The sequence below is a fragment of the Triticum dicoccoides genome, chromosome 3B (genome assembly GCF_002162155.2).
Source record: "Triticum dicoccoides isolate Atlit2015 ecotype Zavitan chromosome 3B, WEW_v2.0, whole genome shotgun sequence".
NCBI lineage: Eukaryota > Viridiplantae > Streptophyta > Magnoliopsida > Poales > Poaceae > Triticum > Triticum dicoccoides.
This window is the reverse complement of record NC_041385.1, coordinates 694,290,865-694,307,114: the sequence shown is the minus strand read 5'-3', so window position 1 is coordinate 694,307,114 and position 16,250 is coordinate 694,290,865. Positions and strand designations below refer to the sequence as shown.

Genomic DNA, 16,250 nt, shown 5'->3' with positions numbered 1-16,250 from the left:
CCTAGGGTTTGGGGAGGGGGGCGCACCCACCTAACTTGGGGGGCAAGTTTCCCCTCTTCCCCCCTTGGTCGCCCCTCAGATGGGATCTTGGGCTGGCCGCCGCCCCTAGGGTGGAACCCTAGGTGGGGGCGCAGCCTCCCCTCTCCCCCTATATATAGTGGAGGCAAAGGAGCATCCCAACAGACGAAGTTCTTCTCATGTTGGCGTAGCCCTACCTCTCTTTCTCCTCATATCTCGCGGTGCTTGGCGAAGCCCTGCTGGATCACCATGCTCCTCCACCACCACCATGCCGTTGTGCTGCTGCTGGATGGAGTCTTCCCCAACCTCTCACTCTCTCCTTGCTGGATCAAGGCATGGGAGACGTCACCGGGCTGTACGTGTGTTGAACGCGGAGGTGCCGTCCGTTCGGCACTAGGATCTCCGGTGATTTGGATCACGACGAGTACGACTCCTTCAACCCCGTTCTCTTGAACGCTTCCGCTTAGCGATCTACAAGGGTATGTAGATGCACTCTCCTTCCCCTCGTTGCTGGTTTCTCCATAGATAGATCTTGGTGACACGTAGGAAAATTTTGAATTTCTGCTACGTTCCCCTACAGCTCCCACCCAACACGCGAGGCTACAGGCTACTGTTTCTCGGTCAAATCCGGCTGCCTCCCACGCCATCACCGTCTGTCACGATCTTGCCTCGTTGCCATTGTTCTCCTCCCTAAAGCGTCACGTGTGATTCGAGCCAGCCAGATCCAGCCATGGCGGCTGAGATCCAGCTCGCTGATGAGCTCCTCTACCTTGCCTGAGCCCCACAACAAAGGATTTCCACGGTCATCTCTTCCCGCATGATGGTGGGTGAAGGAGGTGGACGTCTCCAGCATGTTAGCCGTGCCTCCCTCAGCTTTACCACCAAAGGGTCGTCTCCTGAAAAACATCGGCCTTGTCCTGCTAACTCTGCCAAGTGTGTGCTTCTTGGTTTGGTCCATCAGGTGTGTGTGTTCGCCATGAGTTCTTGCGTCTCGATGACGAGGCGGCGGAGGAGGCCCAAGGACCTCTCGGCCACAGCGACCAAATTCCGTTGGAAGGTGTCCACGGCGATAGACGGCGACATGGTCGGCCGCATCGCTGGGTGCCACGGTGTCGTCCATGTCGACAGCGCGATGGCCTCAGTCGTCACGCTCCACCTCACGCAGCTGCAGTGATAGAACATCCAGATGGACGCAGTAAATGGTGAGACATGAACGAAACCAACCAATGCCTTGTTTTCTCCGGCCGGCGCCGACCTGCTCGACCAGACCCCTAATTTTTGTTTTGTTTTTGCAGTGATTTGCGACGAGGCATGGTACAACTCCATCAGCATGCTGGGAGACTCGGCCGGCTCCGACGACAATGACAATGAGTACTCCAACGTCAGCCATGGTATTGTGCTCGCCTGGTTTCTCATGCCCTGTAGTGCAGTTTCAGACTCGTGCTACCTCTTCAGCTTGCGTTGGTTTTCCCTTGAGGAGGAAAGGGTGATGCAGCAAAGTAGCATAAGTATTTCCCTCAGTTTTGAGAACCAAGGTATCAATCCAGTAGGAGACAACGTACAAGTCACCTAGTACCTGCACAAACAATCAAGAACCTTGCAACCAACGCGATAAAGGGATTGTCAATCCCTTCACGGTCACTCGCAAAAGTGAGATCTAATAGAGATAGTGAAGTAAATATTTTTGGTATTTTTGTTGTATAGATTGGAAAGTAAAGATTGCAAAATAGTAAACTAGATTCCATACTATGGAAAAAAGATGCAATATAATGGAAAAGAGACCCGGGGGCCATAGGTTTCACTAGTGGTTTCTCTCGAGATAGCATGTATTACGGTGGGTGAACAAATTACTGCCGAGCAATTGATAGAAAAGCGCATAATTATGAAGACATCTAAGGCAATGATCATGAACATAGGCATCACGTCCGTGTCAAGTAGACCGAAAAAATTCTGCATCTACTACTATTACTCCACACATCGACCGCTATCCAGCATGCATCTAGAGTATTAAGTTCATAAGAACGGAGTAACGCATTAAGCAAGATGACATGATATAGAGGGATAAACTCAAGCAATATGATATAAACCCCGTCTTTTTATCCTCGATGGCAACAATACAATACGTGCCTTGCTGCCCCTACTATCACTAGGAAAGGACACCGCAAGATTGAACCCAAAGCTAAGCACTTCTTCCATTGCAAGAAAGATCAATCTAGTAGGCCAAACTAAACCGATAATTCGAAGAGACTTGCAAAGATATCAAATCATGCATATAAGAATTCAGAGAAGAACCAAATAATATTCATAGATAATCTTGTTCATAAATCCTCAATTCATCAGATCTCGGCAAACACACCGCAAAAGAATATTACATCGAATGGATCTCTAAGAACATCGAGGAGAACTTTGTATTGAGAATCAAAGAGAAAGAAGAAGCCATCTAGCGAATAACTATGGACCCGAAGGTCTATGGTAAACTACTCACGCTTCATTGAAGAGGCAATGGTGTTGATGTAGAAGCCCTCCGTGATCGAATCCCCCTCCGGCAGATCGCCAAAAAAGGCCCCAAGATGGGATCTCATGGGTATAGAAGGTTGCGGCAGTGGAAAAGTGGTTTTGTGGCTCCCCCTGATGTTTCTAGGGTATAAGAGTATATATATGCGAAAGAAGTACGTTGGTGGAGCTACGAGGGGCCCACGAGGGTGGGGGTGCGCCTAACCCCCTGGGCGCGCCCTCCTACCTCGTGGACGCCTCGTGGCATTTCTGACTTCAACTCCAAGTCTTCTGGTTTGCTTTCAGTCCAAGAAAGATCATCGCGGAGGTTTCATTCCGTTTGGACTCCGTTTGGTATTCCTTTTCTGCAAAATTCTAAAAAAGGCAAAAAAACAGAAACTGGCACTGACCCCTCGGTTAATAGGTTAGTCCCAAAAATAATATAAAAGAGCATATTAAAGCCCATTAAACATCCAAAATAGATAATATAATAGCATGGAACAATCAAAAATTATAGATACGTTGGAGACGTATCGACTCGTAGTGTACTCAGCATCAGATGCTCCCCCTCCTTGGGACAATGCTCTAATGATGAAGATCATCACACTTTTTATTTACTTACAACTTAAGAATTACAACTCGATACTTAGAACAAAATATGACTCTGTGTGGATGCCTCCAGCAGTGTACCGGGATATGCAATGAATCAAGAGTGACATGTATGAAAGAATTATAAAGGTGGCTTTGTCACAAATACGATGTCAACTACATGATCATGCAAGGCAATAATGATGGAGCATGTCATAATAAACGGAACGGTGGAAAGTTGCATGGCAATATATCTCGGAATGGCTAGGAAATGTCATAATAGGTAGGTATGGTGTCTATTTTGAGGAAGGTATATGGTGGGTGTATGGTATCGGCGAAAGTTGCCTGACACAAGAGAGGCTAGCAATGGTGGAAGGGTGAGAGTGCGTATAATCCATGGACTCAACATTAGTCATAAAGAACTCACATACTTATTGCAAAAATCTATTATTTATCAAAACAAAGTACTACGTGCATGCTCCTAGGGGGATAGGTTGGTAGGAAAAGACCATCGCTCGTCCCCGACCGCCACTCATAATGAAGACAATCAATAAATAAATCATGCTCCAACTTCATCACATAATGGTTCACCATACGTGCATGCTTCGGGAATCACAAACTTTAACACAAGTATCTCTCAAATTTACAACTACTCAACTAGCATGACTCTAATATCACCATCTTCGTATCTCAGAATAATCATAAAGAATCAAACTTCTCATAGTATTCAATGCACTTTATATGAAAGTTTTTATTATACCTATCTTGGATGCCCATCATTTTAGGACTAATTTTATAACCAAAGCAAATTACCATGCTGTTCTAAAAGACTCTTAAAATAATATAAATGAAGCATGAGAGATCAACAATTTCTATAAAATAAAACCACCGCCGTGCTCTAAAAAGATATAAGCGAAGCACTAGAGCAATATTATCTAGCTGAAAAGATATTAGTGAAGCACATAGAGTATTCTAATAAATTCCGATTCATGCGTGTCTCTCCCAAAAGGTGTGTATAGAAATGATGATTGTGGTAAACTAAAAAGCAAAGACTGAAATTATACAAGACGCTCCAAGCAAAACACATATCATGTGGTGAATAAAAATATAGCCTCAAGTAAAAGTTACCGATAGACGAAGATGAAAGAGGGGATGCCTTCCGGGGCATCCCCAAGCTTAGGCTTTTGGTTGTCCTTGAATTTTACCTTGGGTGCCTTGGGCATCCCCAAGCTTAGGCTCTTGCCACTCCTTATTCCAAAATCCATCAAATACTTACCCAAAAACATGAAAACTTCACAACACAAAACTTCAACAGAAAATCTCATGAGCTCCGTTAGTATAAGAAAATAAACCACCACTTTAAGGTACTGTAATGAACTCGTTATTTATTTATTTTGGTGTTAACCCTACTGTATTCCAACTTCTCTATGGTTCATACCCCCCGATACTACTCATAGATTCATCAAAATAAGCAAACAACACACGAAAAAACAGAATCTATCAAAAACAGAACAGTCTATAGCAATCTGTAACTTTCTAATAATTCTGTAACTCTAAAATTGGTGGACGTGAGGAATTTGTCTATTAATCATCTGCAAAAATAATAAACCTAAAATCACTCTTATGTAAAAAAAATAACAGTTATTCTCGTGAGTGCAAAACTTTCTGTTTTTTACAGCAGGATCGCAAAGACTTCACCCAAGTCTTCCCAAAGGTTCTACTTGGCACAAACACTAATTAAAACATAAAACCACATCTAAACAGAAGCTAGATAAATTATTTATTACTAAATAGGAGAAAAAAGCAAAGAACAAAAATAAAATTGGGTTGCCTCCCAACAAGCGCTATCGTTTACCGCCCCTAGCTAGACATAAAAACACGAATAGATCTAGGTATTGTCATCTTTGGTATGCAATCCATAAGTGGCTCTCATAATATATTCATAAGGCAATTTAATTTTCTTCCTAGGAAAGTGTTCCATGCCCCTCCTCAATAGAAATTGGAATCTAATATTTCCTTCTTTCATATCAATAATTGCACCAATCGTTCTAAGGAAAGGTCTACCAAGAATAATAGGACATGTAGGATTGCAATCTATCTCAAGAAAATGAAATCTACGAGCACATAATTCCTATTTGCAACAATAAGAACATCATTAATCTTTCCCATAGGTTTCTTAATGGCGGAACCCGCAAGATGCAAATTTAAAGAACAATCATCAAATTCGCGGAAACCTAGCACCCAAATCACACAAAGCATAGCATTCATAATCTTTAATCTTAATCTTAATAGTAGGTTCCCACTCATCATAAAGTTTTCTAGGGGTAGAAACTTCTAGTTCAAGCTTTTCATCATAAGATTGAATCAAAGCATCAACAATATGTCTAGTAAAAGCTTTATTTTGATTATAAGCATGAGGAGAATTTAGCACGGATTGCAACAAGGAAATACAATCTATTAAAGAACAATTATCATAATTAAATCTCTTGGAATCCAAAATAGTGGGTTCATTGCTATGTAAAGTTTTGACCTCTTCAATCCCACTTTTATCACTTTTTGCATCTAGATCTAAAAATTTTGAATCATTGGGACGCCTTTTAACTAAAGTTGAATCATCTCCAGTCCCATATTTATCAAGATTCATATTGGAAAACAAAGATTTAATAGGAGTCACATCAATCACTTTTAGATCTTCATCATTATTATCATGAAAACTAGAAGAACACGCTTTTACAAACCAATCTTTTTTAGCACGCATCCTAGCGGTTCTTTCTTTGCACTCATCAATGCAAATTCTCATGGCTTTGAGAGACTCATTAATATCATGCTTAGATGGAATAGATCTAAGTTTCAAAGAATCAACATCAAGAGAAATTATATCCACGTTCCTAGCCAACTCATCAATCTTGAGCAATTTCTCTTCAATCAAAGCATTGAAATTCTTTTGCGCACTAATAAATTCTTTAACACTATTCTCAAAATCATAGGGCATCTCATTAAAATTTCCATAAGAGTTGTTGTAGGAATTACCATAATTATTAGAGGAATTACTAGGAAACGACCAAGAATTAAAATTGCCTCTATACGCGTTGTTACCAAAATTGTTCCTACCAACAAAATTTACATCCATAGATTCATTATTATTCTCAATCAAAGTGGACAAAGGCATATCATTAGGATCAGAAGAAACACTTTTATTAGCAAACAATTTCATAAGTTCATCCATCTTTCCACTCAAAACATTAATTTCTTCAATTGCATGCTTTTCTTTACTAGCAGATCTTTCGGTGTGCCATTGAGAATAATTTACCATAATATTATGTAGGAGTTTATTAGCTTCTCCTAAAGTGATTTCCATAAAAGTGCCTCCCGTAGCCGAATCTAAAAGATTTCTAGAAGCAAAATTCAATCCGGCATAATTTTTTTGTATAATCATCCACAAATTCAAACCATGTGTAGGGCAATTACGTATCATTAATTTCATCTTCTTCCAAGCTTGTGCAACATGCTCATGATCAAGTTACTTAAAATTCATAATATCGTTCCTAAGGGAGATGATCTTAGCGGGAGGAAAATACTTCAAGATAAAAGGAAAAGAAGAGAACCAAGTTTTAGCACGATATCTAAGCGAAAACGGAAATAGCTTCAATTTAACAATATCATTATCCATATATTTCTTCTTTTGCATATCACACAAATCAATAAAGTTGTTTAGATGGGTTGTGGCATCTTCACTAGGAAGGCCAAAAAATTGATCTTTCAAAACAAGATTCAACAAAGCGGTATTAATTTCACAAGATTCAACATCGGTAGTAGGAGCAATCGGAGTGCTAATAAAATCATTGTTGTTGGTATTGGAAAAATCACACAATTTAGTATTGTCTTGAGCCATCGTGACAAGCAATCAATCCAACACGCAAGCATACAAGAAGCAAGCGAGAAGAGACGAAATTAAGAGGGGCGAAGAAAAGGCAAAGGTTTCCGAAAATAGTTTTAGAAGTGGGGGAGAGGAAAAGAGAGGCGAATGGCAAATAATGTAATGCGAGGGAGAAGAGTTTATGATGGGTACTTGGTATGGCTTGACTTGACGTACATCTCCCTGACAACGGCACCAGAAATCCTTCTTCCTACCTGTTGAGCTTGCGTTGGTTTTCCCTTGAAGAGGAAAGGGTGATGCAGCAAAGTAGCGTAAGTATTTCCCTCAGTTTTGATAACCAAGGTATCAATCCAGTAGGAGACAACGTACAAGTCACCTAGTACCTGCACAAACAATCAAGAAACTTGCAACCAACGCGATAAAGGGGTTGTCAATCCCTTCACGGTCACTCACAAAAGTGAGATCTAATAGAGATAGTAAATATTTTTGGTATTTTGTTGTATAGATTGGAAAGTAAAGATTGCAAAATAGTAAACTAGATTCGATAATATGGAAAAGAGATGCAATATAATGGAAAAGAGACTCGGGGGCCATACATTTCACTAGTGGCTTCTCTCGAGATAGCATGTATTATGGCGGGTGAACAAATTACTGCCGAGCAATTGATAGAAAAGTGCATAATTATGAAGACATCTAAGTCAATGATCATGAACATAGGCATCACGTCCATGTCAAGTAGACCGAAACGATTCTGCATCTACTATCCAGCATGCATCTAGAGTATTAAGTTCATAAGAACGGAGTAACGCATTAAGCAAGATGACATGACGTAGAGGGATAAACTCAAGCAATATGATATAAACCCCATCTTTTTATCCTCGATGGCAACAATACAATACGTGCCTTGATGCCCCTACTGTCACTAGGAAAGGACACCGCAAGGTTGAACCCAAAGCTAAGCACTTCTCCCATTGCAAGAAAGATCAATCTAGTAGGCCAAACTAAACCGATAATTCGAAGAGACTTGCAAAGATATCAAATCATGCATATAAGAATTCAGAGAAGAACCAAATAATATTCATAGATAATCTTGTTCATAAATCCACAATTCATCGGATCTCGGCAAACACACCGCAAAAGAATATTACATCGAATAGATCTCCAAGAACATCGAGGAGAACTTTGTATTGAGAATCAAAGAGAAAGAAGAAGCCATCTAGCTAATAACTATGGACCCGAAGGTCCGTGGTAAACTACTCATGCTTCATCGGAGAGGCAATGGTGTTGATGTAGAGGCCCTCCATGATCGAATCCCCCTCCGGCAGATCACCGAAAAAGGCCCCAAGATGGATCTCATGGGTACAGAAGGTTGCGGCGGTGGAAAAGTGGTTTCATGGCTCCCCCTGATGTTTCTAGGGTATAAGAGTATATATAGGCGAACGACGTACGTCGGTGGAGCTACGAGGGGCCCATGAGGGTGGGGGCACCTACCCCACTGGGCGCGCCCTCCTACCTCGTGGATGCCTCGTGGCATTTCTGAGTTCAACTCCAAGTCTTCTCATTTGCTTTCGGTCCAAGAAAGATCATCGCGAAGGTTTCATTCCGTTTGGACTCCGTTTAGTATTCCTTTTCTGCAAAACTCTAAAATAGTCAAAAAAACAGAAACTGGCACTGGGCCCTTGGTTAATAGGTTAGTCACAAAAATAATATAAAAGATCATATTAAAGCCCATTAAACATCCAAAACAGATAATATAATAGCATGGAACAATCAAAAATTATAGATACATTGGAGACGTATCAACTCCTAGTGTACTCAGCATCAGATGCTCCCCCTCCTTGCAAATCCAGGTCCTCTCCTAGAAGACGTCACCGGCGGCACGAACGCGGCACCGTGCAAGGACGCGGTGTGCTTGGTGGACACCGTGCAACGCCCCCAGAGCATCGCGGATGGAGGCGTGCCAAGGTGAAAAGAATGGTAGAGCATGGCATCATGCTCGCCTCGGCCTTTCCTAGGCTCGATCCCGAGCTACAAGGTCCAGCCGATGCCGGTCGTTGGGTTCAGCCTGCACCACAAGAGGAAGAAAGCGGCCATCGTTAGGCTCTCCTTCGGGTGGAGATCATACAAGGGCAATGTAATGACCAAAATGAGTGAGTCAACACCAGCACTTTCACCTACTGATCCAGCAGTATCATTCAAATTGTTTGTTAGCATTTCGTTTATGCTTTGCTGACAAAACTGACGATCAATTTAGCTGGCTCCGTGAAGTATCTGTATCGACCAAGAGCAGGCATGACGTTGCCGTATTCAGTCAACGAGAAACCATTGGCTGGCTGCTGGTCGATCCTCCAGCCGTCGGTGTTCAGAGTCAGAGGGGGGAAGGCTTCTTCAAGTAAGAAGCAATGTTACTGAAACTCCTGATATGCATTGATCCACTGTGTATTTCTTCTGTCAGTATGCCTGACTGAACCTTTTGAAATTGACCGCAGATACAAGAGGAAATCCCCATCCCCAAACTGCTCCCCCTACACCCCGATCGGAGCAGACATGTTTGCTTGCGCAAGGAAAGTGCACCACACCGCGCTCCCATCGCTGAAGCCCCACGGCTCCTTCCCTTCACTTCTCATTGTGAACATTCGGGTAATTCACTCGTATTTCTTCACCTACCTAACCAAGTAGTGTTGATTGCTTAGTGCATTTTTTTGAGAAAATTATTGCTTAGTCTGAGCTTAATAGGTTAATCAATATCTGTACAGGTGCCTACCTATCCCACTGCCATGTTCTGTGAGAATGAGGGCGATGGTGTAAGCCTGGTCCTCTATTTCAAGATATTCGACAACTTTGACAAGTAAATTTCTCCGCAGCTCAAGGACATCATCAAGGTAAGTTGAATTGATTGCATTTGCATGGCATCATAATGTAACCCATTTTGAGTACCCATGAACAAATTTCTGATGAGTTCATGGTCATGCAGAGTGTTATGAACGAGGAAATGGAGAAGGTCAAGGGGTTCCCGGTGGACAGTAACGTGCCCTACACAGAGAGGCTGAAAATCCTGGCTGGCATTGTAAACCCTGAAGACCCGCAAATCAGTGCAACCGAGAGAAGGCTTGTACTACAAGGTGTGTTTGGTTCGGGAACGAAGTGTAATGGAATGTCATGGTTCCGTTCCACTAGAATGGGTTGGTTCCGTCCTTGTGTTTGGTAGTGGCAATTTGAAGGAACGGAATGGTTACATTCTAGTGTTCAGTTTGAGACATATGGAATGGAATGGATTTATTATGTCACCATGAACTGGATTGAATTTCAGTCAAACAAAGGCATATAAATATTGTTGTTGAATCGAAGGCTTGAGCACACTGTCAAAAACAAATCATAGAGAAACAGAAAGAAAAGAATTGGACTAAAACACAAGATCAACAGCAGCCACCCAAATACCAAAGTCTGAATCTGAATCAACAGCAGCCACCCAAATTCGGTCAACAGCAGCTACCCAAATACAAAATCCGGTAGAGCTACTACAAATACCAAAATATCAAGAGCAGCTACCCAGATACCAAAATCTGGATCAACAGCAGCAGCCACCCAAATTCGGCCATGCTCCTCCTGTTCTTTTTCAGTTGACGGTGGTCTATGGGTGGAGTGCACTTGCTCCTTCAGTTACTTTTCGGCACCGAGGCCGTCCAGCCACTTGAGCTCGGTAGCCATGGTAGAAAGCTCGGCCAGCCTTCCTGTCGCACCAGGCCACATGCCTCCTTCCACCAGATCTTTGGGGTTCGAGGAGGAGAGACAAGGGGCAGGGGACGCCGGCGAGGCTGCAGTTCTGACCAGGGGCAGAAGATGGTGCCCCGCAGGAGGGGAAGGTGCTACGGCCGCCGGCCGCCGGTATGGCCATCGAGGGAGAGAGGAGAGGAGAGGTCGTGGGTGGCTGGGGCGCGGGGTGGGTGAGTCGTGGAGGAAGGGAAGAGAGTCACGAGTGAGGCGTTCCGCGTGGTCCGGCCGATTTGGAGGAACGCCCAGGTTGAGTATAATCAGGGAATATGCCGTTCCCTGGAATGGGTGGGTTCCGGTTCCTTCGGCGATCTAAACACGAGAACGGGCTCTGGAATGGAACCGACCCGTGCCGTTCCGCTTCGTGACTGAAACCAAACACACCTAGAAGCCAGTGCTGACAAGACCCCGGTACAAATTCTACAAGGTAGTAACCAGTTATACATGCTTCCTCACATCTCCATCAACCCACATGTGCTCAAATTAGAAATTCTTGATGCACCTCCAGTCCTGACTGAAACATCTTCATCTATTTGTTCATTGCGACGTAGGGATCGAACTACTTCGAGATCGACATTGACGTGCACCAGTTCAGCTACATATCGCGAAAGGGCCTTGAGACCTTCCGAGAGCGGCTGAAACATGGTGTCATCGATCTTGGGCTAACCATTTAGGTATTATTATTTTTCCTTTTGTTCTTGGCCTTAGGACCCGACCAAGATTTTGTTCCCTGAAAGTCTGAATGAATTTTACTGGAATAGCAGGGTATTTTAACTTGTAGTTCAAGGTTATTTGATTAGATAAAGGTTCTCATTGCATATTTTATGCTCAAAGAAAGAAATAATTTGTTTAACACCAGATGTATGTAGTCATGGTCATGGCGTTGATCCAGAGAAGCTCAACGACAATGGCATACCCTTCTCCATTTTGACATTGGACAAGGTAGTATTGATCTTTATGTATAAGTATTCCGTGCACATATTGTCTTTCCTAAGTGTTCTTCTTTTGCATTGCAACATACTCTGCATATATTTTATGGGCACACACGGACACATGTGGTGCGTACAAGTTATGTACTCAAATTTAGGGGTTGATAAAAGATTGTTTATCTTTGTGTCAGTACTCAAATTTTGAAGTTGATTGTACACATCCTAAAATGACATCCAAAGAAAATTAAAGAGAGTAAATAGCTAGCATAGTAACAAGTCTGGACAATATCATGTATATGGGCTTATCAAGCTATCATGCGGAAAGATTCAGTTTTCATACATTTGCAGGTTAACTTGCCATAGAACACCCTTGATAAAAAAATATCATTAAGTTTGGCAAGTGAATCCTTAGTGAAGATGATACTAAAATTGACAAACTTGCAAGTATTAAATGCCATCAATCGCAAAACAAAATTATCTAAAATTTTGCAAGTTTTACTACCTATTTTTGTTGTATAGTTCTACTTCTTGGAAAGAAGTAATGCACAACAGTCACCACAAAGAACACAATATTGTGTGCACAAGCTAGACTATAACTATCTAATTGATTTGGTTTGTCATCTGGTGTTTATCTAATTTATTTGTACCAAAATGAGTAATTTTGATGCACATCTTCTTTCCAAATAATAGTTGCTTCTGACTAGCGACTGGTGGCGCTGGATGTGCTATCTTCCTTTGTCGTGGAACTTCTTCGACTCAACCCGACCGTGTTACAGGGTTATCTCCCCCTCCCTCTCTCTTGACCCCCTATTATTTTCTGGATTGGAAGTGGCCTAAAGAATAGGATGGCACTTGGAACTAGCATTTACACATGTTTTCTCTCTCAGATTTTGAAGGTTGATTCTCTCCATAATCTTTACCTCTGATGATATTTCCTTTTCTTGGTATTTTGCTTTGTCATGTGCATTGTGACCTGGAGACCTTTATGATTACATCTGCAACATAGTGATAGGGAGGTGTTGCATATGGTGACTTCCAGTCTGATTGTACATTTATCTCCTTTTACTCTATCATGCTAACGTATTATCTGAATCCCATTGTCTGAACAATGCCATTTATTTTATCTCCTGCCAAAATAATGAGATGATCTATATTTATGTCCCTTCTATTTTAATTAGATAGTGTTATTAGGGATATATAGTTTTGAAAGTTCAAACTAGATCTATTCATTATTATTAGTAATTGAGCTGCTGATTATAACAATATGCTTACATGAGTTTCATACTAAGTGCATATCATTCCTCGCTGATCTTCAGTGTGTTGTAAATATAGCTATAATATTCATTGTTAGTCAAATTACTTACTATTGAAATGTCGAGGTTCTCTATAAATGTCATCTCGCATTGGGTGTCTGAATTTAGACTCCGGCTGTAGGGTTGTTTGTGTTGTGTGGTATGAATTGCCTTTGTACTTCAAAATGCATGTATCGAGTGTCGATTTTCTGATAAAATGATCTATATATCTGCATTACAGTTGGAATATTCATATGTATGGTTTCACGCTTCCAAGAATAACAAACACTATGCACCCAGCTCTCTCTTTTGTGGCCACTAACCATTCACTTTCTTTTGTTCCTACAACCTTGATTGGCTTAAGTTTGATTTTATATTGCGTACTTCAAGCACCGATAGACCATCACATGTTTGAATTATTTATTTTTCAGAGATTATTTCTCTGGATTTCCATTTTTATTGATCAGAAGGCATGGGTGCAGGTATCAACAATTGCAGTGTTGAGTGGTCATAACCACTCGCTTTTGTGCCCACATTTTTCAAAAATACTGCAAAGATACATTTGATTTTAATTGTGCTAAAAACAACGATTTGGTCTGGACTAAGTACAACATACCAAATTGACATTTTCCTCTTGGTTATTTACTTACTGTACTGTGTCAGATGGCAATAAGTAGGTGAATTGTATGCTGGGATGCAAATTGTACTTCTAAGTAAGACCACACGAACTGCTAATCTGATTATCCGTGTAATAAAATCTTCTCTAATCTAAGCTTCAAAGCTACATGAACTACCATATTTTTTCATTTGTTGGCTGCACTAAAAATAGGGACATGCTCTAATAATGACACTTTCTATTTGCAGTAGTACTGTTGAGCCAATTGATACTAGGTGTGCATGAATATTTGCCTTGCCAGTATGATTTGATTCGGACGTGGATGGGTCCTGTCTTTTATTTGGCTCGTTTCTTCCCGTGTTCCTCATCTTTCTGGATGCGTCGCAGTTGGGACAATGGCGTGCCGGAAGGCTGTCTTGCAAGTTGACCGGAGAGGGAGTACACCGGAGAGGCTTCTGAGATGGCTGAGGTGGTTCTTCGCTCCTCTGGTTGTCTTCTCATTTGTGTTGTATATGTGCTCATCCAGGGACTTGTTGTTTTTTAGGGATCTGTCTAGGGTTTGCTGGTTGATTTGTCCTGGTTGGGGTCTGCTTGTGCTCTTGGCTCCTGGGCTACGCCGCTTGAAGTTGCTTCGTTGGTTTCCTTGCAGGTGATTCTTTCCTCTCGCCTGCCCTCTTCGGTGTTTTTTCTAGGTTGTTTAGATTTGTATTTCAAGTTCATATGTATGGCGGCGCTCTCCCCTCCTCTTCTGTAGAATGGAGATCCTTGCTCCTTCTTTTATCTCTCTGAATCCCTAGCTTCCGCGAATTTAGTCCATAATGTGGAGATGTTCTTACAGGACCGTTGATCTGTGCATCCAGGCACCCAAGCTTTTCTTCGCGCGATGGTATCAGGCACACAGAGGGAGCTCTTCTCCATGGGTGCGATGAACAATGATCATGATCCCCGTTCCACACTGTCACCAGCTAGCAAGGTAGACCCCGTTTGCTTGGTCAACTCTAAAACATGCATGTGCTAGATTTGTTCAAGATTTATGCAATTGGGCTTGTCGTTGATCTACGACACACAAAGCATATTTTTGATATGGATTTGTAGTAGAATGGTCCTAACTCTGTCGATGCTTGCTGTGCAGTCCACTGTGTATCAGATTCTTCAGATCCCGTGAATAGCCATTTTACCATGTTCATGCTTGCTCTGTGGTCTGCCGTGTATCATGTCGTTTGGCTTCTGTAGTTTACCTTGCGTTTGCCAATCGTGGTCAACACACAACACGATTGATGTTTGTGAGCTGCCTTTAAAGAATGTGCCATGCCTTACTTAAAAGCATGTTTACATCGTCGTTGTGTTGTTGCAGATCTCTGGTTTGTTTTTCAGGTTTCTGTTGCACGTTTGCTTTGCTTGTCCTGAACCCATCACCGATAAAGGCTAATGCATTTCCATATTTCTATTGCTTTAGTAGCCTGATATTTCCACGTATTCCTGTTGTGGTCTGTACCATGTGTAAATGACTTGCCACTCTACATATTTTAATAGATGAAGCATTCTGTCACGGTTAGGCCGAAGGCTATGCTTAGCGTCGTTCTTGCTAGAGATGGTTTACCCGAGGTGAATTACAAGACCTGCGCATCTTACCGTGGCCGTGTGGTGGCTACTGCTATCTTCTGGCCATCACAGTCGCGTTCGTCTGCAGCGGCAGAGCATATGATGATCAATGGCAACCCAGCTGTGGATGCCAATGGGACATGCAAAATGCTGCTCCTCGGTGCTTGGAGCATCTTCAAGCCACCATGGATATTGAATTTGGCTGCCCTCAAAGCAGAAAATTTAGACCGAGATGAAGTACCTGTCAGGCAGTGTCGATGAGAAGGACAGGAAGATCAGAGATATGAAGGCTAAGGTGGAAAAAAGGAATTTGCGGGCCAAGGGGCTTACCAAGGGCTGGGGTCACTGGTAGATACCTGCTCGGATCTACATATGATCAAGCTTTGCTTCCGGCTGGTTCTTCGGTAGTTCATTTTTTTATCATGGCTGAAAATGCATTCCACTGTGTATGCTTACTCTCCTATGATGCTTTCTATGCCTTGTGTTAGATAAGGGACAGTACTTGCTTTGATCATTTTGATTCAGATTAGATCTTTATTTCGATTTGACTTCCTGCTATATCTGCATCTCCATTTAACTTATTGATATGGTTTCGTTTCATTTTGTTTTAGCTTACTTACAATTAATAATTTTACAATCAACTCCTGACGTCACTATTTCGTTCTTTGTTTGGTTTAGAACAACTTGACATGCACCCTTTTACCTCACTCACTCAAGATATAATATTTACCTTTATTTATATATATAACAGCTTCATGGATGGGTGTTTGGAGGTTTCTGAGGCTGCATTATGAATAGGTGATATTAAGCGAATACCAGTACTTTTAGGTGCATTTTGTCCGCCATCTATTTACAGCTTCAGTTACTTCAGACGTTGTTAGCCCCATTTGAACACATGGTGATAATATCATGCTTTCATTGCCCCTTCTTATCGTCGGAATAGCAGCCTAGGTTACTACTAACTTAACATTACACGCTTGACCAAAACGTTCAGACTGACACCCTCACGCCAAGGCGCGTACCCGATCTAGTAATAAACGGAATGGTGGAAAGTTGCATGGCAA

General features: G+C 42.1%; 1 pseudogene; it reads left to right on the top strand.

Moving 5' to 3' along the window:
• The first annotated feature begins 994 nt into the window (after positions 1-994).
• On the top strand, positions 995-15,755 carry LOC119277926 (annotated as a pseudogene).
• Positions 15,756-16,250: the final 495 nt, after the last annotated feature.